This window comes from Coenobita brevimanus, chromosome 66, assembly GCF_032717465.1.
Source record: "Coenobita brevimanus isolate Jiangsu-jjx chromosome 66, ASM3271746v2, whole genome shotgun sequence".
In the NCBI taxonomy this organism is placed as follows: domain Eukaryota; kingdom Metazoa; phylum Arthropoda; class Malacostraca; order Decapoda; family Coenobitidae; genus Coenobita; species Coenobita brevimanus.
In genome coordinates, this window is record NC_137019.1 from 415,933 (window position 1) to 436,883 (window position 20,951).

General features: G+C 43.9%; 2 protein-coding genes across 2 annotated transcripts in view; one reads left to right on the forward strand and one right to left on the reverse strand.

The window, feature by feature from the left end:
* Nucleotides 1–8,804, reverse strand: part of Eaat1 (Excitatory amino acid transporter 1) — a 297,280-nt gene extending 288,476 nt beyond the window's left edge. Inside the window, exon 1 of the mRNA XM_080276712.1 lies at nucleotides 8,726–8,804. The gene's annotated coding sequence lies outside the window, so the exon portion shown is untranslated. The remainder of the gene's footprint in view (nucleotides 1–8,725) is intronic.
* Nucleotides 1–17,093, forward strand: part of P58IPK (dnaJ homolog subfamily C member P58IPK) — a 390,081-nt gene extending 372,988 nt beyond the window's left edge. Inside the window, exon 11 of the transcript XR_013898340.1 lies at nucleotides 17,059–17,093. The gene's annotated coding sequence lies outside the window, so the exon portion shown is untranslated. The remainder of the gene's footprint in view (nucleotides 1–17,058) is intronic.
* The last annotated feature ends 3,858 nt before the right edge of the window (nucleotides 17,094–20,951 follow it).

A 20,951-nucleotide genomic window follows, 5' to 3' on the forward strand; every position in this document is an offset into this window, starting at 1 on the left:
TGCCTCTCCTCCATCACTGCTCCCTTTTCTTCCTTTCCATTTCCATTACTCCCTGTCTTTCTTCCCCCTCCCTATTCCATACATCACCCTCCCTCACTTCCCTCCTCTCCCTCCCTCTTTTCACCTCTCCCTACCCTTCGCCCCCTCCCTCCCAACCTTCCTGTCTTCCTCTCACTGCCTCGTCTCTCTCATCTCTCCACCCTTTATTTCCCTTCCCCTCCCTTCCCTTCCCTTCCCCTCCCCTCCGTCCTTCATTACTCAGCCATTGACCCCATTCTCACTCCTTCATCGCTAACTTATTTACCTCCCTCCCCTCCCCTCCTCTCTTTCCCTTCCCTCCTCTTTCCTCCCCTCCTAATTCTTTTCACTGCCCCATTCCTTTCCTTCTCTCCACTCTCCTCCCCTTCCCTCTGCTCCTTCCCTTCTCCCCAGTCCTCCCCTTCCCTGTTCCTTCCCTCCCCTGATCCCTTGTAGCACTACCTTCCCTACCTTCCCCTCCCCTCCCGTCCCCCCTCTTCTCTCCAACATCTTTCTCCCCGCTCATTACTTCATCTTGCACCATTAGGCTCTCTCTCTCTCTCTCTCTCTCTCTCTCTCTCTCTCTCTCTCTCCTGGCATTCACAACGGAAAGACGATGATTAAATGTAAGGCGACTAGAGAAGCGAACAAGAAGTGAAAAGGGATAAATATGACGGTAACTGCTGGGGAGAGAGAGAGAGAGAGAGAGAGAGAGTGAGAGACAGACAGACAGAGACAGAGGAGGGGGGAGGGAGACGGATGACGGACGAAACAAGGCCATGAGAATATACGGAGCAAGAACACAGATGGTGTACAACACTTGAGGTAAACGGGAGGAAAAGCGATAACGGAGACGGGAAACAGTTACAAAAATCCATTACTGTTTGTTTTGCAGCAATTTGGGGACTTCTCTTAGGGCGCGTCCACACGTGTACTCGAATATGTGTTGCCAACAAGCTGGCAACATGTTTGGATACATGTATGTAGTAGTATTTGGACAGATGTATGCAAACATGTTTCAGTGCAGCCTCGAACACTGGCAGCAGAGGCGATGGGACAAGAGTGTCCATACCAGGCAGCTGAGACTGCATCATGATGTTGCCAGCATGATCTGGCTGCTGCTGCTCCGAACATGTTTGCAGCGTGTTCGTTACTGTGTTGCTTACATGTTGCCAACACTAGTTCGAGCACATGTGTGGACGAGCCCTTAGGTACACCCTCACCTTTTTATTAACGCCTTTTTGTACGTATGCATGGTCCTGTATGTGTAACAGTAAAGATCAAAGATATTTATTTTTCTGTGATTTCTAGTCATACTCGTTGCATGGTACATCAAATTAAATACAGATATAGACAGAAAAATACAGCTACAGAAAAATCAATGGTGAGAACATGAAGATGGAGGAACTGAAGAGAAAAGAGAAGATAATGAGTATGATGCAGAGGAAATAAACAGGAGAGAAACAAACCCATCTATAAGCGACTGGAAAGAATGTGAAGAGAGGAGACCACATCAAATATAAATATGTGGCAAGACTGTGACAGGAAAGATGATCAAGCTGCGAGGAAAAATAGATGTTGGAGGCACAGATCAAAAACACAAAAATATCCCAGAAAAGCAGGACTAGAGAAGAAGTAGGGAGAGAAAATAACGATAGGGAAAAGAGAATTAGGACAAAGATCAGAGAGGTAACAGAAGTATGATAAATGAGGATGAAATAATAATAATAATAATATACAGATAAAAGAACATGAAAATAGGAGTGAGAAAACAGATACGAGAACACATACTGAATAAAAAGGAAAATAAGAATAATACAGGAAAAGGAGACGAAAGACGGCGAGGAAAGAGAGAAAACAGATGGGAGGAAAAAAAATTGAAGATAATGATCAGAGAGATACCAACACAGAAGATAACAAGAAGCGGTGCCAAGGTACAGCAAACCCGTCTCCGGCCGCCATTTTAGTGCTGACGTAAAAACACAACAGGATACCCAGCCAAAGATGTCACATATCAAGTTTGGAGTAAATCGGGTGAAAACTGACGATTTTATGTCCATCTGAAATTTTAGGCCCGACCCACCTGACATTACCCCCCTACCGCTCACTGAGGGGGGGAGGTGACCCCACTAATGTAATGAGGCATGTTATAGGATGCAAATGTTAAAGTTGCACCTTTAGGTTTAGGTTTCAAGTCGATATGACGAATTTGAAAGGAATTATGGCGAAAAAGATTTTTTTCCTTGGGGGGGGAGGGGGTTACAGCCTGGGCCTTGGTCCAATTTGGCCCAGAATTTAATCAGGTGACCAGAAGGTAATAGCCCATCATCCCTGTAATTTCAGTCAAAATCGCACCAGTAGTTTTCGCGTAAAATTGTTAACAGACAGACTGACACATAGACAAACAGACTGACAAACCGAGTGAAAATAATACCCGTCCCCAAGCCCCTCCGGGGTGGGGACGGGAAATAGCAAGATATAATACACAGCTAAGATAGAAGATATGGTGTGGAAATAAAGTTTGGGGAAAAATAAAACCCAGATGAAAGAGAAGCACGAAAATAAGGACACGAAAAAATGCAAAGACCAACAAGGCCTTTGGTTCCTTCTTTCTCGCATTAAAAAAAAAAAAGAACATGGAGAAGATGAAACAACAAAGGCCTGGGGACGATAAAGAATATGAAAGGAGGTATGAGAAATTAACCTGAAGCTAAACCTTGAAAATATACACAGGTGACAAATTAAAGATTCGAGATTAATAAAGGAGAACGTGGATGGGAAATAAGGAAAGGAATGTAAACTAAAATATGAGAGAATGCAAAGATGGAGGGGAAATTGGCAGGAGACACACTTATGAGAGGAACAGATATGGGATGGACATTAAAGGAGAGGGTGAGTGAAAGATAAGGGGTCGGTGGGAAGGTGAGCACATGAGATTGGGATAATAACTGCTGCTTCAGATCTCTCTTATCAAATAAAACCTTTATCAGTGCAGTATGGTTGTATGCATGGGTGTGTAGGTATGTATGTATATATGTATGTATCTAGTGTAGCAGTCGACATGTACACGCCTGATATGGTTTGCTTGCCTATATCAGATCTCTGATTGCGATACATTTTTCTACACTACACTTTGCTATGCTATACTAGACTACGCAACACTTTCCCACACTAAGCACATCACCACATGACAACACATAGCATTATCTTACACTACAGCTACACATTACAATATGCTACACACCACTTTACTCCCTTACACCTCGGAATACATTACATTACACCAAACATTACTCTTCACAGTACTAATATTGGACTACACCATACTACACTTAAGATATGCAACACACCACAACACACTTCATCATTTAACAAACTACAAAACTGTACAAAGCTAGCTAATAGCTGCAGAGCGGAGTGCACTGATTTTGAGTAATTTGTGGCGTAGAATGCAATGATTCGTTTTTATTGCAGGTATACCGGCGAGATGCACATATTAATTGATGCCCATGTTTCGTTCCGTCGATGAAATGTACAGTATATCCTTATAGGGGAAAAAGAAGCATTCATTCCAGATTTCTTTACCGATACAATCCATGTGTTGTTAACTGTGTACATCGAATGATTAAGAATTTTTTTCCAGTTAGAAAATTATTTCATGTTATGAGATATAAACGTTGGAAACAGCATGTGTTACTGAAGAGGCAAAGCTAGGGTAGAGACTGAAAATATCCATAGAAGAAGAGGGGGGGCGAAAGAAACATGTAAACAGGATCACACTGCCTAATACCTCAGTAGCTAGCAATGTTTCCCTGCACCTAAACAAGGCTGGTATCAGTGTGTGAAAAACAAGCCCGGTAACAGCGGGCAATCTACTGAGAAAAGAAAAAGAGTGGGTCGGATGTGCGTCAGGAAGGAGTTTACTGTGTACTTTATTCAGGCTGTGATAAGGTATATACTGGTGAAACATTTGGTGGAGCTGAAAAACGAGTGACGGAACACAAATATCACATGAAATGTTTTAATATGAATAATGCAATTGTTAAGTATACGTTTGACACAGGCCATGATGCCGACTGGAAAGGATATAAAATAATGAACTATAATGACAGTTCTGTGATACGTAGATGTTTCCAATCCGCTTTCATAGGAAATGTGTGTAACATCAACCAAAATAATGGATTTTTTTTTATGTTAGCAAAGCCATTGGAAATTCTCCTAATGAGTGGACAGCCAGGGTAATCAACTAGTTTGGGATTGCTTACATGTCAGGTTTAGGTTACTATTTAGACTGGAGATTATTTAAGTGGTGTTGTCCACTGGTGTTATGCCTGAAAAAGCCCTGGCAGGCGACATTTTGAAATACACGAGGGGATAATGCATCTCGTAATGGACAGACTGAGAATACCAGCTCTTTTGCTTAGGCTTTTTTTATTATTTTCTTCTATCTTGCGGTCTTTCATGAAGTCTTTGGTGTCTTTGCATGTAAGGGATAGACAGATCTGAAGGCTTAAATATCACCACCCGGTTCAATGTATAGCCTCACTCTTCGCCAAATTTAGTCTCGTCACATATCATCCCTTACCACACACTATCACAACAGGTGTACACTCCTCATCACACACCACCACCACACCCCTCACCACACACCTCATCACACACCACCACCACCACACACCTCATTACAAACCACCACCACCACCACCACACCCCTCATCACACACCACACTACATACGGTACTACCACAGTATAACTCATTACACATCACCAAGCCCCTCATCACACACCACCAAACCCCTCAAGACACATCAGCCCCACAACATTTCCTTATGACATCACAACATCCTTCACCAAACGCATCCACCACCACGCTACACATCAAGCACTTCATTACATCACATCACACACCACCACCACATCTTTCCCTCACAGCACCACACATTACCTGCAGAACATCCCAAACACCACACAATACCACAATCTCTCATCACACGCCACCACGCACCACCACTCCGCTCCCCACACAATGCAACTCTTCTCACCACACCAATCACCACAATACCCCTCAACATGCACTACCTCCACAATATTCACCATACACAATAATCACAACACCCTATCACAACAACACTGCCCACAATATACCACATACCACCATCATACCACCACCACCACCACCACCACAACAACAGCAACGTCACCACACCACACTACCAGAGCATCCCTCACCAATAATCACAACACTCCCTCTCATCACACATCATCACACCCCTCTCCACACACCGCAACACCCTTACCACACAAAAGATAATTACCAGTCTTTATAATTGGTGCTATACTGTATAACTGGTGCTGCACTGTACAAGACAATTCTAACCCCTTGCCCCATACACTTCTGCCAAAAGTAATTATCATTAGCCAGCACTGTACACTACTCTCCTCCAACACAACTACACTCCCCTTTACTCCACAAATGTCCTTAGCGCCCCTCTTTACTCCACAACTGTCCTTAACTCCCCTCTTTACTCCACAACTGTCCTTAACTCCCCTCTTTACTCCACAACTGTTCTTAACTCCCCTCTTTACTCCACAAAGGTCCTTAACTCCCCTCTTTACTCCACAGCTTTCCCTCTGCCCCCCTCCTCTCCTCCACGACTGTCCGTCAACTTCCCTCCTCTACACAACTACCCTCCTCCACTCCGCAATTATTTCCTCTACACCAAACCTCCCTCTCCTCTAGTCTACAACTCCCTCTCTTTTACTCCACAATTCCCTTTCCTCTCCTCCACGCCTTCCTCTCCTCTACTCCACGCCTCCCTCTTCTCTCATCCACGCCTTCCTCTCCTCTACTCCACACCTCCCTCTCCTCTACTCCACACCTCCCTCTCCTCTACTCCATACCACCCTCTACTCCACAATCCACAGACCCCACAACAGCCCCACAACTCCTGCTCCACAACTCCACTACTACCATCCTCACACTCCACACTGTTACTGGCCTCGTGCACTTTTCAGCTTCCCACAGATATACAGTAATTACACACTTACTCTCTACAACAGCACTCGCCACTATACTTCTCCTTATTCTACATGTGCGTATGCTATTATCCCTATTTAGTATACACACTTCCACAGTACCCCGTTTCTCCTTACACACAACTCTGTATTAGCTCTTCCCTACACACACACACACACACACACACACACACACACACACAAACCTCCATATTACCTCCCGTCACACACAAACCTCCATATTCTCTCGCACACACATCATATTACTACCCCAAATTACACACACACACACACACACACACACACACACACACACACACACACACACACACACACACAATACACACACACACACACACACACACACACACACACACACACACACACACACAATACACACACACTTAATTCCTAAACAACAACGATTTTTTTTCAAGCAATCTGAAGTCGATTTTATTCAGCTTAGGAAACACTTCAAACGCGCCTGCAGAGATTAGATACAGCCCATGAACCCCTTCACTATGAGAGGCCACTCCTAAGATAACTGATAAGGTTAAGGACGCAATAATTAAGGCGTCATTGCACTGAGGCCCGGTTAAGGAAGCTCCCTAACACCTCTTCCTTAGCGATTTATCTTTTGGATATGGTTGGTTAATATCCTTTTCTTACATTATTTACTGGATGATATTGGAAGGATTTTTTAACACAGAAGGGGAGAGCAATGTCTATGAGAAAAAAATCGCCCAGGAAAGGGTGTTAGGGAGTTTCCTCATCCGACGACAATACGTGCCTAAAAATGGTAATCCTTTTCATACAACGACCGATTTAAGGAATTTATTTTTTTTAACCACAACGTGGCCAAGATTTTCACCCTTTTGCGGCTAATTTCACGTAGCATGGTAGCAGAAAAGGAAATACTACAGCTCTACATCCTTTCCACAGCACTTTTTCGTGACTAGCATCATATTCTAGTGCTGATCCATTGTTACCACTGTGCAGTCACGAAGAAGGGACATTAGTTTTAGGCTAAGTCAGAGTAAAACACATGTAACTGTCGCTATCACCAGACGATGTTATTAAGCAGAGAAAAATCTTGCAAAGCGAATTTTCTTGATGCTATAGTCAAACGATGTATTTTATTCTCGCCGATTTTCACACTCTTATGTCAAGCTGTGGGAGACCCGACGCAAGGAAAGGGCTAACGTACACCACATTCACCCTACCGCTACACTCATACACCCACATACACCCTACCGCTACACTCTTCCTCTTCCACAACACTTGCCTCACTTCAAGATATGACAACACCACAACACCACAACCTCGTAACTCTCCCAACCGGTGACGTATCTATTCCTTTGTTACACCCACACGATATGGATCATCTACTAGGAGACATTTTGTAGTGAAGGGGTCAGTGGGAACTAAGTCTAACCCCCCACCCCATCTCAATTCGAAAAAGCTCTCTTAAACTGTATAAATAGTGGTGCAAAGAAGGAAATACAAAATACGTCATTGGGTTGAAGAGGTTGACTGCATCCCCTACTCACACATAGCACAAGATCTTTGCTTTATCACGTCTTGCTGAGCCCAAAGAATCTTATCAAATCCTCCACTCCACGTATCATACCAAATCTTCCACTGCATCTCTCTACCAAATCCTCCACTCCATTTACCATATCAAATACTCCACTGCATCTATCATACTAAATCCTCCATTCCCTCTATAATACCAAATCCTCCACTCCATCAATCATACCAAATTCTCCACTCCATCTATCATACCAAATCCTCCAGTTCATCAATCATACCGAATCTTCCACTGCATCCATCATACCAAATCCTCCGCTGCATATATCATACCAAATCCTCCGCTGCATATATCATACCAAATCCTCCACTCCATCTACCATATCAACTCTTCCACTCCATCCCAGCTTATACAGTACACATTACTCCGTGTTAGTCCACAGCAGATTTCTACATTCACAGCCCCAACTTAATCTCAACAAACTTCGTAACGACTCAATTTTTCTTCCACTCCACTTCGTGCACACCACTACCTCACCACAACCCCTATGCTTCTCATCTTTCTCACACAACTACATCAGTTTCTTCACCCCACTCCCCACACTCAACACCTTCTCAAGAATCACACCACCACCTCACCACACCCCATACACTTCACACCTCTCTCACAACACTACTTCACCATTCTTCACAACGTCTCCGTCACACCACACTTTACCAAACTGTTTTCACGCCGGCACTTCACTCGTACAGACCACAACCACCACACGCCCCACACATCACACCAGAAGAACATCTTAACTCCTATATCCCGCTAACACCACAGTAACACACTATACTTGGTATATACCATAACCCTCACTTCCCTACAGCTTATGGTACACGTTGCACACCCCACAGCCACTATAGGTTACGCTGCACATCAACTAAACTCACTACACTTAGCACACCCCACAGCCACCACACCATCACAGCTCACTACACCTAACACTTTATATCGCAACTCACAACTCGACGTACTTAATACAGCACCGTCGCCACACCACATCACCACAACTCACTACACTTAGCACATCCCACAGCCACCACAGCTAAGTACATTTAACACCCCACAGTCACCACACCCCCACACGCCGCCCCACAAGAGATGCTGGTACTCACATGAGAGGCTCTCTGGGCGCGGCTTCCTCCTCGTGGTGTAATTCGGCCTCCGGAGGGTCGGAGTGAGGCTCCTGGGAGGCCATGGTGCTCCCCAGAGGTCTGAACTTCACCTCTGTGTGGCTCAAAGTGGGACCTGGAGAGCAGAACACGTGCCGTCAGCCCACCTCACCAAGTTACTATGACACCCCACGCGCCGCTCGCTCTTAACAGGTGGTGGGGGGCGTGGGGAGGGGGTGTGGGTGGGCGGGGGTGGGTGTGGGTGGGGGGGAAAAGAGAGACACCTGCTAATCCCTCCACGTGTATGTGTGTTGCAGGCGGTGCAGGTGTGTGAAAGGGCAGGCTTGAGGGGGTGGCGGCAGGTGTGTGTCTTGTGTTAACGCGGAAGCCTCAACAAGTCGGTGTGGACGCAGCAAGGGTGACTGCGTGTGTGTGTGTGTGTGTGTGTGTGTGTGTGTGTGTGTGTGTGTGTGTGTGTGTGTGTGTGTGTGTGTGTGTGTGTGTGTGTGTTTGTATGCTGGACCAGGCGTGGAGGAAGGTAGGGGGGGTGGTACAGGGGCCAGGGGAAGTGCGGAGGTAAGGGGTTGGGGTAATAGGGGCGTGGTATAGGGGGGAGAGGCTGCGTTTGCCACGCCCCCTGCCATCGATCTCAGGCCTGCGCGGGTTCCTTGTCCTGCCTGCCTGCCTTTCTGCCTTCCTACCCCTCTGCCTTTCTGCCTGTATGCCTTCCTGCCTGCATGTGTACGTGTGTATGTGCAGATTCCAATCAGCCTGCCACCAGAGTCTGCCAGCCTAACCGCTCATCTGCCACCCTGAGCAACGCGGTCTGCCAAATCGAACGCGTGCTGGCCGACTTTAATTGACATGTTTTTCCGCTGCCGTTTACCTGCCTCCCTCCATCCCTCCTTCCTCATCCCTCTCCCTCCCTCCCTCCTTTGCCATCCCTCTCCCTCCCTTCCTCCCTCATTCCCCATCCCTCTCCCTCCCTCCCTGTTGGCTTGTATTCCTGTTTGTTTTCCTCGTTACCTCTCTTCCTGTTTCCCCTTCGACTTATCTCCGTTCCTACCATTTTCTCCCTCTGCCTGTCTATCACCTTACTCACCTATATCTTTTTTTCCGTTATCTTATCTCTCTCTCTCTCCCCCTCTCTCTTTCTCTGCCTTCTTCCTTCCCTGCTCCCTTTCAAATCTTCCCTTTCTGTCGTACTCTCTAACCACCTATTTCTCTTCCCCCTCGACTCCTCTCCCTTCTTCTCTACCTGCCTCCCTCTCACCCTCCGTCTCCATCTGTCTCCCTCTCTCCCTCCATCTCCACCTGCCTCGCTCCCCCCCCCCCCTCCTTCTCTAGCTGCCTCTCTCTCTCTACCTCCTATCCCTCCTACTCCCTCTCCCTCTCTGCCTCCCTCTCTCCCTCCTTCCCTCCATCCCTGCCTCCTCCTCTCCCTCCTCCCCTACTAACCTCGCTGCCTGCTTGCCTAATTTCCTACCTACTTAGGTGGCTCATTAATAAATGTTTGCTCTGTGATATTGCGCTGTTTAGGGGACGAGTGGAACATGGAGGGGAGGGGAGGGGAGGGAAACACTCCAACTACACCTCTCCTATTCCAGCCATTCCTACCAATTCCCCTCTCCATATTCTCTCTCTCTCTCTCTCTCTCTCTCTCTCTTGATCTACCGATGAAGCAGGGAAAGAAGGTCAACATGCGTCACGTCAGGCTCCTTGCAAACTCGACACCAATCTATTAATTTTCCCGGTCATGCTGAAAACATGAGAAAGCATATATTGCCCCACTTTCACCCAACTCCGCCAAGAATGGACCTATGCACCACAACACTATATTTACTTAATATCATTTTCTTTCTAGCCTAACAATTTCAAGCAAAAACTGGAGGGAAAGAGGAAGAAATACATGAACTGCAATTTTTTTTTTCTTTGCAAGGTGCCTAAAAAAGGGTCAACGCTATATTCAAAAGTTCTCTGCATACTAAAAAAATGGAATAATTTGGGGCAATACGAAAAACAAATTTGGTTTGATTCCAGGCAGTAATATAAATGCATGTTGGCATCGATACTCCTTGCAAGTCACCCCTTTGTTGTGGACACCATTAGAGCAAGATTACTTAACTGTGCGAAGCTCTAGGTGTTAAACAGTAGGTGAAGATGAATATGTGAAGTTTACCGTACCAAGCTAAATGGAAACTGTGTTAAACTAAATGTGACTCTGAGTGTACTAGGTAATGTAAAGGTGAATGTGTTATGGAATGTGAAGTTGAGTGTGCTAGGTAATGTAAAGATGAATGTTATGGAATGTGAAGTTGAGTGTGTTAAGATGAATGTGAAGTTGAGTGTGTTACGATGAATGTGAAGCTGTGTTAAGATGAATGTGAAGATGAGTGTGTTAAGATGAATGTGAAGCTGAGTGTGTTAAGATGTGAAGTTGAGTGTGTTATGATGAATGTGAAGTTGAGTGTGTTAAGATGAATGTGAAGTTGAGTGTGTTAAGATGAATGTGAAGATGAGTGTGTTATGAATGTGAAGCTGAGTCTGTTAAGATGAATGTGAAGTTGAGTGTGTTAAGATGAATGTGAAGCTGAGTGTGTTATGATGAATGTGAAGTTGAGTGTGTTAAGATGAATGTGAAGCTGAGTGTGTTATGATGAATGTGAAGTTGAGTGTGTTAAGATGAATGTGAAGTTGGGTGTGTTAAGATGAATGTGAAGTTGAGTGTGTTAAGATGAATGTGAAGTTGGGTGTGTTAGGATGAATGTGAAGTTGAGTGTGTTAGGATGAATGTGAAGTTGAGTGTGTTAGGATGAATGTGAAGTTGAATGTGTTAGGATGAATGTGAAGTTGAGTGTGTTAGGATGAATGTGCAGTTGGGTGTGTTAAGATGAATGTGAAGCTGAGTGTGTTAGGATGAATGTGAAGTTGAGTGTGTTAGGATGAATGTGAAGTTGAGTGTGTTAGGATGAATGTGAAGTTGAGTGTGTTAGGATGAATGTGAAGTTGAGTGTGTTAGGATGAATGTGAAGTTGAGTGTGTTAGGATGAATGTGAAGTTGAGTGTGTTAAGATGAATGTGAAGTTGAGTGTGTTATGATGAATGTGAAGATGAGTGTGTTATGAATGTGAAGTTGAGTGTGTTAAGATGAATGTGAAGATGAGTGTGTTAAGCTAAATGCAAAGCTGTGAGTGTGGTGTCATTCTATTCCCTCAGCATGACCAGAGCAATTTACCTGTTTTTTTTATTCACTCGCACGCCCATATTTACATCATCCCTAGACCCAATCACCCCGAATCAAAGCTTAAACACACACACAGACACAGACACACACACACACACACACACACACACACACACACACACACACACACACACTCCATAATTACCTGCACCTTAAAGCACTGGATATATGTGCTAGTGCTTTCTTCCTTATTGTTGCCATTTTTCTTATTTTTCTTCTTAAAATATTTCCCTTGCTGACTGTGTAGCCTAGCACGGAAGCACAATTCTTAAGAAAAAAAATAGATGGATGCCACCAAGATCTTACACAATCAAAATACTACACATGGTCTTCCTCTTCCAATATACTTCTCAGTTTCACACACTTTCTTCAGCATCCTTTCTGGGTACACTCTTTTAATATATCCCTACCACGTCAACGTATTGCGCTTTGTCCAGTCAGTATTTCCACATCCCACTCCTAGTACCCTTTACTCCTTTTCACAATACTCATTTCTTAATTACTAACACCATCCATTCAGTTTATGCTTGGATTTATTCTGAAAAAGGTCACCTGCGCAGCCAATAACCAAGAAAGTTTTGTCGCTCACTGCCCAGGGTTCTCTCCTCAAAAGTGCCGGGGTAATATATTGCAGGAACAACACACTTCACCTCCAAACTAATCATTCTACCCTTCAAAAAACTTCTCTCTCTCTCTCTCTCTCTCTCTCTCTCTCTCTCTCTCTCTCTCTCTCTCACTTTACACGCCATTTTGCCACATCTGCACAATGTAACATATATTTAAGACTACTAACCTCCCCTAATTACCTTACCTCTCAATTATACTCTACCCTGCAGCCTGCTTTCTCTTTCTGTCCCGTACTGTTTACCACTCTTTTTAAACATTCTTTTATATATATCGCTATTTCACTGCTGTTTGCATTCACTTTCAATTTTCCTCATGTGACAACTCCTTCAGATTAATTTAGAAAGCAGTCTCTGAGGATAATTATTACACCTACAGCGATTTTTGATTTTGCCAACGTGTGACTTTTCTTCTCGATAAAAAAAAGTAAAAGATACACTGTTAGGTTCAGCTCCCTTTACATATCACTTTCACCGCCTCATCATCACATACATAAGAATATACCTTCCATACTCGTATATCGCCGCTTCCCTGTTGTCTACCTTCAACTACTGCCGTCCTCACTTTTACCTCCTTGGTCCGTATTCTCGTCGGTTAAGGGAGTTCCCTGACACCTATTCCTAAGCGATTTATTCTTGGATACGACCGGTTAATAAGTTTTACGTTATTTATGCTGAGTATGGTGATGTTAGAATGATTTAACAACACACAAGAGGATAGCAAGGTTTAATATGCAAAATAAATCGCTTACAGGAAGATGTTAGGAAGCTTCCTTGACAGATGGAAATCCGGACCCCTGACGATTTCAATATAACCTACTGTACCTGCTCCCAAACTCACCACCCACTCCCTCTTGACTCTCATTTGTTATCCCTTTCAACTCATTTACGCTCCTCTCTCTCTCTCTCTCTCTCTCTTTCAGTTAATTTTCTCACCTCCTCACTCTGCCAAACTGTCATCTAGTCTTCCTCCCTCCTCACACCACCCACACCACGCTTAACACACGTAACACCTAATTTATGTTTCTCCATACTTCTTCCACTTTATAAACCTCATCTGCACCAGTGAATTCTTAAACCCTGTTCCTGGCATCTCTTCCATGTTGCTTCTGTACGTGCCCTGTGCCAACCCGTGAAGCCCAGGTGTACGTAACGATGCTCGATCAAGGGTGCCACGTATGTAATTGGACTTGGCTTCGTGTTTATTTACTTAAGCCAGAATTCCAGACATCACATTGGGGTAATTGGTCACTCTTGTGTGTGTGTGTGTGTGTGTGTGTGTGTGTGTGTGTGTGTGTGTGTGTGTGTGTGTGTGTGTGTGTGTGTGTGTGTGTGTGTGTGTGTGTGTGTGTGAGAGAGAGAGAGAGAGAGAGAGAGAGAGAGAATATTTTCCCCATACAAACAGCGTAACATGCAGAGATGCAGTATTACAAGCAACAAAAAGAGACCAAGAAGAACCCAATCTCGCACTTCATATGAAAAAAAGGCATCTCACTATCCTAATACATTTACATACAAGAAATAAATACATAAATAAACTCAGTAGGCTTGTACGGATAACCTCTATGTTGCCTGGTACAGATATAGAACGAAATAGAGCTAAAACAGGGCATCAGCTAACTCCTATGGGCCTCCCTCTCCCTTGGCCTCGCTAGTGATATGGATACTAGTGTAGGAAGGTAAGGTAATGAGGAAGCTTACCCTTTCATCCCACCATGCACGCATATTTACGGATTCCATTAATCACTCAGTCAATTAATCTCTCTCACTCATCTCTCTCTCTCTCTCTCTCTCTCTCTCTCTCTCTCTCTCTCTCTCTCTGGAAAGCAGTACTGCAAGAGTGAACTGGGGCCATAAGATACCTAGCTGGCCTCACTCAACACCCTCAGGCGGAGGACTCAAGAACTAAAATGACACAGGTAAAGTTCACACCGAGACTTCTGTGCTATGGCATACACTTACTTTGCACATACACACACCCTATTCACTGGGGTTAGGGACAAAACTACACTCATTTCCCTTTATCCTGGCCTAAAATTGTCATCTCCCCATCGCGAACCCTTAGTCTTTTCAATAGCGGATTATCCCTAGACTGTGCCGCTACTCATGAAGAAGTGCTATGAAAAGAAGCTTAAAGCCATAGCACTGCCTTATTCTGCCGATGAACTGAATGAATTAAGCTACCAAAGAACGAAAATCAAGGCCACGTTGAGGTGAAAGGAGTATAGCCACGTTCTCTGTACGTGTTGTGGGGGGTGGCTAAAGCGGGAAAGGAGGGGGCGAAGGTTCAGACATTTTCCCCTTGTAGTATTAAAAAAATTATGCCAAAAGACCGAGCCATAGGAGATACCTCAGGACTGGGGTGCATGCAAGACAGCTGATAAAATTGTCGTGGGAAGAGTGTGAGGCAGGTGAAGCTCTGTATGAGGGAAAACTACAGGTTATGGCTCTCAGCGAAAGAGGAATGGGGTGGAAAGGAAGAACAGTTGCTTGAGGATCTACTGGGGTGAACGAAGAGAGCAAAGAAGGGGTTGCAACACTGGGGAGAGAAAAATATGTAGGACCACTTGATGAAGTGCACTAAGGTGAATGATGCACTGAAAGAGGGTTAGTAATCGGACGCACATGAAAAAAAAAAGCCTCCAGGTGAATACATGGGTTAGCGGAATGGATACACAGTGGTCACATAAGTCTATCCTACACCGCCATTTGTTTTGCCATCCATACTTACTAATCTTAATACTAGTAACGTGATACATATACCATTCAAACATTTCACTGTAAGAGCCATTCCTACTTAAATTTTGCCATTAAAAGTTAATGTGATGAACTGTTTCTACTAGAAATTCGTCAGACATAGCCGACATGCAACACTGTATTAACATGAAATTTATGGTAAAGTATCTCAGTACACGGTATCAGCTGATGGGTAAGTGAAATAGTTAACATTCCTTGGGAGTCGCTTTTCTAGCTTGTATAAAAAAGACTCGGCGCCCTACTAACAAACCCTTCAGCCTGCAGAGGTCATTTTCATCTTCTCTCTATCACCAAACGATTTTGTTCAGCCTCCAAGGGACTTTTCGAGCTGGAGGGGTGGCGGTGACTCAACCGGTCGAGAGGTGGCCTGCAGTCCTACCGGATCCTGGTTCAAATCCCCGCTGGGGCAGGGAACAGTTTGAGGATTTGAATTTAATAAAATTCAGAGTTTACTGATCTACCACAAGACCCGCCGACATGTCGTAAAAATGCCCCCGCTAATATCAATACACCAGTTCTGCAAGTGACAGCCCTAGCATGTATTCAATATGGACGGTCGGTGTCAGCGCCGAAGTGGTGACATATAGAGGTGTATGGTATGTAGGAGGACTACTGGGCCTTGGAAGCAGGCTGTGAAGCCAATGTCCAGAGTCGGGGGAAAAAAACAAAAAAACATATAGCCTACTTCATCATTCAAAGCATGAGGTTTTTCCAGTACTGAATACAATCATTTGATGGCAGCAATAGTGTCAAAAAAAAAAGAAAAAAAAAAGAAAGATATCGTAGTAGTAGGGGTCGGACAGCCAGACTTTCGTTCCCTGTTACGATGTTAGTATGGTATGCTGCATTATATGTCACAACAGCCTTCACAACCACACAAATTCTCACAATCGCAACCACATAGATTTTCACAACCGCGGCCACACAAATTCTCACAACTGCTTCCACAACCGCAACCACACAAAGTCTCACTACTGCTTTCACAACTAAAACCACAATTTCTCATAACAACCTTCTCAGCCACAACCACTGAAAATCTCACAACCGCAACCACACAAAGTCTCACAACTGCCATAACTACCACAACCACAAAAATTCTCTCAACCGCCTTCACAACCACAAGCGAATATTTTCTCAAAACTGCCTTTGGGACTGCAGCTGCATTGAACTCGGTTATGAAAAAAAAAAAAAAAATACAAGCGAGTTGAGAACTTCTGTGTAATATAACAAAACAGCTCTTATCGTTTTGTCGCTTTCTACCGTTTGGGCTGCTGAGTGACGTAAACATAACGCTGAAGGACAATGACAGGCGATATCAAGGGTAACAACGGACATGATTCAACTTCTCACTGTAATCCTCTTTGGATTAATTACAGAAAAGTAGAACTGTCCGAAAGAACGCGAGTTAGATATCAGGCTGGGGCTGGGAAGTCTGATGATTTGATTGTCGTTAAGACCCATTTAACTGATCTTCATAGTACCTCATCTCAGTAAGGATGTTTACAGTGTGTAAATTCCATAGGCCTCTGTGTATTATAGTTCCAATCGCCAAGTACACACAGCGACTCTTCTTTTTGCATCAGACCTCTGACCTGCGTACCTCATAAATTCATAATCCTTGATATAATCTCGACCTTCGTAAATGTAGGGTTATTTTTTGTTTGGTTTATGGAAATGGTGGATACCATTATTTAAGATTTACAAAAATCAAGACATCCATCCATCCATCATCCAATCCTACATTGCCTCATGAGGAGCGTAGGAGCCCGGCTCTAGGCGGTTGGTCACGATAATTAAGATGAGAGTGACCAGCCTCACTCATCCCTGAGTGGCATTACGTAAGCAATCAACCCCAACCACTCCTTGGATATAAACATTAAGATAAATAACTCGATAAATTACCCTATTACTGTACCCACCGACTTTCCTATAAAAAAGAAAAAAAAAGGGGGTTAATACCCAGAAGAAAGTACCAAATGCTGTATCAGTCAACCCCTCCAATCGGACAACTCATTACATCCACGCGCGAAAACCGGAAGGGGTAATTTATTTGGTCCTGTTTGTCGCTGTCTGTCTGTTAGCAAGATTGTGGAAAACTATAAGATGGACCGGCATCAGATATAACATAGGGAATGAGTACCATCAGAAGAAAAGGTAATTAATTTTTTGGACGAATAAGCCATTGGTTATAAGTCAAGGGAAAAGTCAACTAATAAGATCTGATTCGATTCTGACATAATTGGAAGGGTTCAAGGACATGGAAAAGTGAAGGTGATTCAATTTTGAGAAGAACTGGTTACAGGTAAAGGTCACAGCGCAAGGTTGAATGGTTGGCCTTTTAACTCAGAGGGGAATTATTCGATTTCGATCAAACTTGGTGGGAGGGCTTAAGGTTAATCGAGGATGAAATTACTACAGTTTCAGAACAGTAAGTGAAAGATCAAGGTCACAGGGCAAAGTTAACTTAAACACTTTTGGTTCGTTCTGAACCAAACTCGGAAGATAGGCTGGGGGTCAGATAACGATGAAGTAATTCAATTCAGAGAGCAATTCAGTCACATGCCAGATCATTTTTTTGCGACTACATCCTTTCACCCAAAGTTTCATTAATTTCTGAAGAGTATTTTTGCTGGTTATTGTTTTCGGGGGTTGATAACTATAGGCAGCGTTCCCAGGGGGGAGAGGAGGGGCAGTGGATACATCTATTACTAGAATGACAATCATGTATTCCGAACCGATCTGCATGCCAGGTTTCATTACAATCTGTAGTCATCCGCAATTTGTTAATGAGAGCCAGACATGAGACGAGTCTCCCAGCACGTGTACAAATGCGCGACATTTATTTAACCTTCCTCGTTTCACACTTCACTTGACGGGTAGATAAAATAAACACTTGCAATACTGTTCTGTTAGAAAGAAAAACTACCGCGCGGTTATATTATTGCCGTACAATTCCACAAAAAGTAAACCAAATACGTATAAAGCAGCCTAACATTTGATAGCCGCATGGGTATGCACATGGTAATAAAATTATCAATGAAAATAACACCGGCAACTCCTACTACTAAACATATGCTCAGTATATACACAAATTTCACTTTACAGACAAATGGACATTTCAGTACAATGATAAATTATAATTTCCTTCTCGATGCCACAATATTAAACTCAAGACATCGTACTGAGGGGGTTAAACTTTACCTTTGCACATTTTTAAACTAATTACAATCCCTACGAAATGTATGTGGAACTCACCCTTGTAATACGCTTTGGTGCGACCATTGTTCTCCCCTCTCATTTTCGCTACAATAAGATCACCGTCACAACCACACTCTTGCCCTCTCTCTTACTGGCTGCCGGTGTTCCCTGTGGCGCGGGTGTGTGACTGCGGGGATCTTTAGCAGCTGAGTGGAAGGTGGCGAACGCAGATGTTAAGGTGTGATACGCAATGAGGCTCGCCAGATGTCCCTGATGGCATTTGTGATGGACCAAGCAATAAGCATTTCTATCTATCTACCTATCAATCAACCAATCCATGTATTTATCTATCTATCTATCTATAAGTCTATCAATCAATCAATCAGTCAATCCAACTATCAACCTACCTATATATATCTATCAGCCTATCAATCAGTATATCTAACATCTATCTATTTACACACACACACACACACACACACACACACACGAGTCATTACCTAAGTTTAAGATTAATTCATTTTGCAAGCCCTAAACTCCTCTATATATATAACAGAGCCGCATTGTTTGTTTGTTTGTTTGTTTGTCTTTCAATCACACCCAAACCAAGGGCCAGAGATCCCCCAGACCCACACATACTCTGAATCAGGGCGACCCAAGGATGGTTTCAGGGGGGTCAAAATTCAGATCTAAGTCACCGACAGTGTTCGCCTTTTTGGCCCGGGCAACGCCGGGTACCCCTGCAGCCCAATTTTTGGCATGGAGACTCATATGACCACCAGCTCGGACACAGGTTATGTAAGGTTGACCTCCGAGGTCATTTCAGGTCACTGGTCGGAGGTCTTTTGAGGTCACCGGTAATACACGCTCGAACGACTGGACCCAGCAGCCCAGGTTTTGGCATAGAGACTCATATGACCTCCAGTTCGGACACAGGCTATGTGAGGTTGACCTCCGAGGTCATTTGAGGTCACTGGTTGGGGGTCATTTGAGGTCACAGGTAATAGCAAACAAGTGCGCACAAATACTGTGCGTTAGTCTGCGAAAGCTGAAACAGAAAGTTCCTGGACCCCTTATAATCCCCCTTCAAAAGCATAAGAAGTACACGGTCTTTCCGCAGTAGAAACAAAGCAGAAAGTTCCTGGGCCTCTTATAATCCCTTTTCGAAAGCATAAGAAGTACATGGTCTTTCCAGAGTACAAAGAAAGATTGAACTAGAACAAATAGGATTAGTGTGTTCGCCCTTTTGGCCAGGGCAACGCCGGGTACCCCTGCTAGTCTCTAATAACAGGAATGCACATAAAACTATACACCTATTGGACTACTTTTTCAAAAACATTCCCGCCACAAACAAGACATTTGTTTTACCGTGGGATAAGCTCTTCCACTTCCTACTGACAGAAACCCGCGTGCACTTTGACCAGAAAGATGTTCCCGCCGTGATGGTAACATATAATCATCTAACAGTGATGGCAAAATGGCAGGACACACTGTGGAAGTCTAGTCAAATTCTAAATCCTTTGAGATTTAACCTACATAATAATGTTGCGCGCTCTCTCTCTCTCTCTCTCTCTCTCTCTCTCTGTTCTTGGTCTAAAGAAAAAAAAAAGATGTAGCAATGAAAGAATTAAAAATACTTATAGAATGACAGGAAAAAGTAGTGGAAACCAGAATAGAACAAAAAAAGAAAAAAAATAATAGGATGGTGTAAACACAGCCTTGATATGGAAGTGGCACTGGAGATTTCATAAAGCCTTTTCCTTAGCTATTTATTCGGCACATTACGTGATGTATGGAAAATAAATCGCTATGAAAGAGGTGTGTGACGAGGATTCATATACGACTCAAAATACGGGCCTAAGAGCAATAGTTCCCACTCTAAGGGCCAAGATGTACTAGTATTTCTCAAGGCAACAACGAGGTAATCTAAAAAATATGGAGTTGCTGGAGGTCATCACTGTCCTATGGCAATATTTATGAGGATTTAAATTTCCATCTACACGCAGAGCAAACCAGGAGGCGATGCAAGATAAATTACGGGAATCTCGATGCGACTTACATGCGACAACATTCTGCATCCGGAGCGCAACCTTATTATCAACAAATTGGCAATCCGGGGACGTCTGCCAACCTCATCTACCCATCTCTGCAAACCGGAGTCTTCCACGCTGCTGAGCATCAAATCAAAACACCGGAATCTATCCCATGCGGAAAATGACCTCTGCTGTGCCCTTATTGTGACTCAGTCACTGGCAGCCTACCCCAATGGAGAGGAAAAACGCAGTTTCACCGTATTATTGAGTTTTGATTTGTGAAACTCTCTCTCTCTCTCTCTCTCTCTCTCTCTCTCTCTCTCTCTCTCTCTCACACACATGCTTGTGCATATTTCACGTGGCGCGCACGTGTG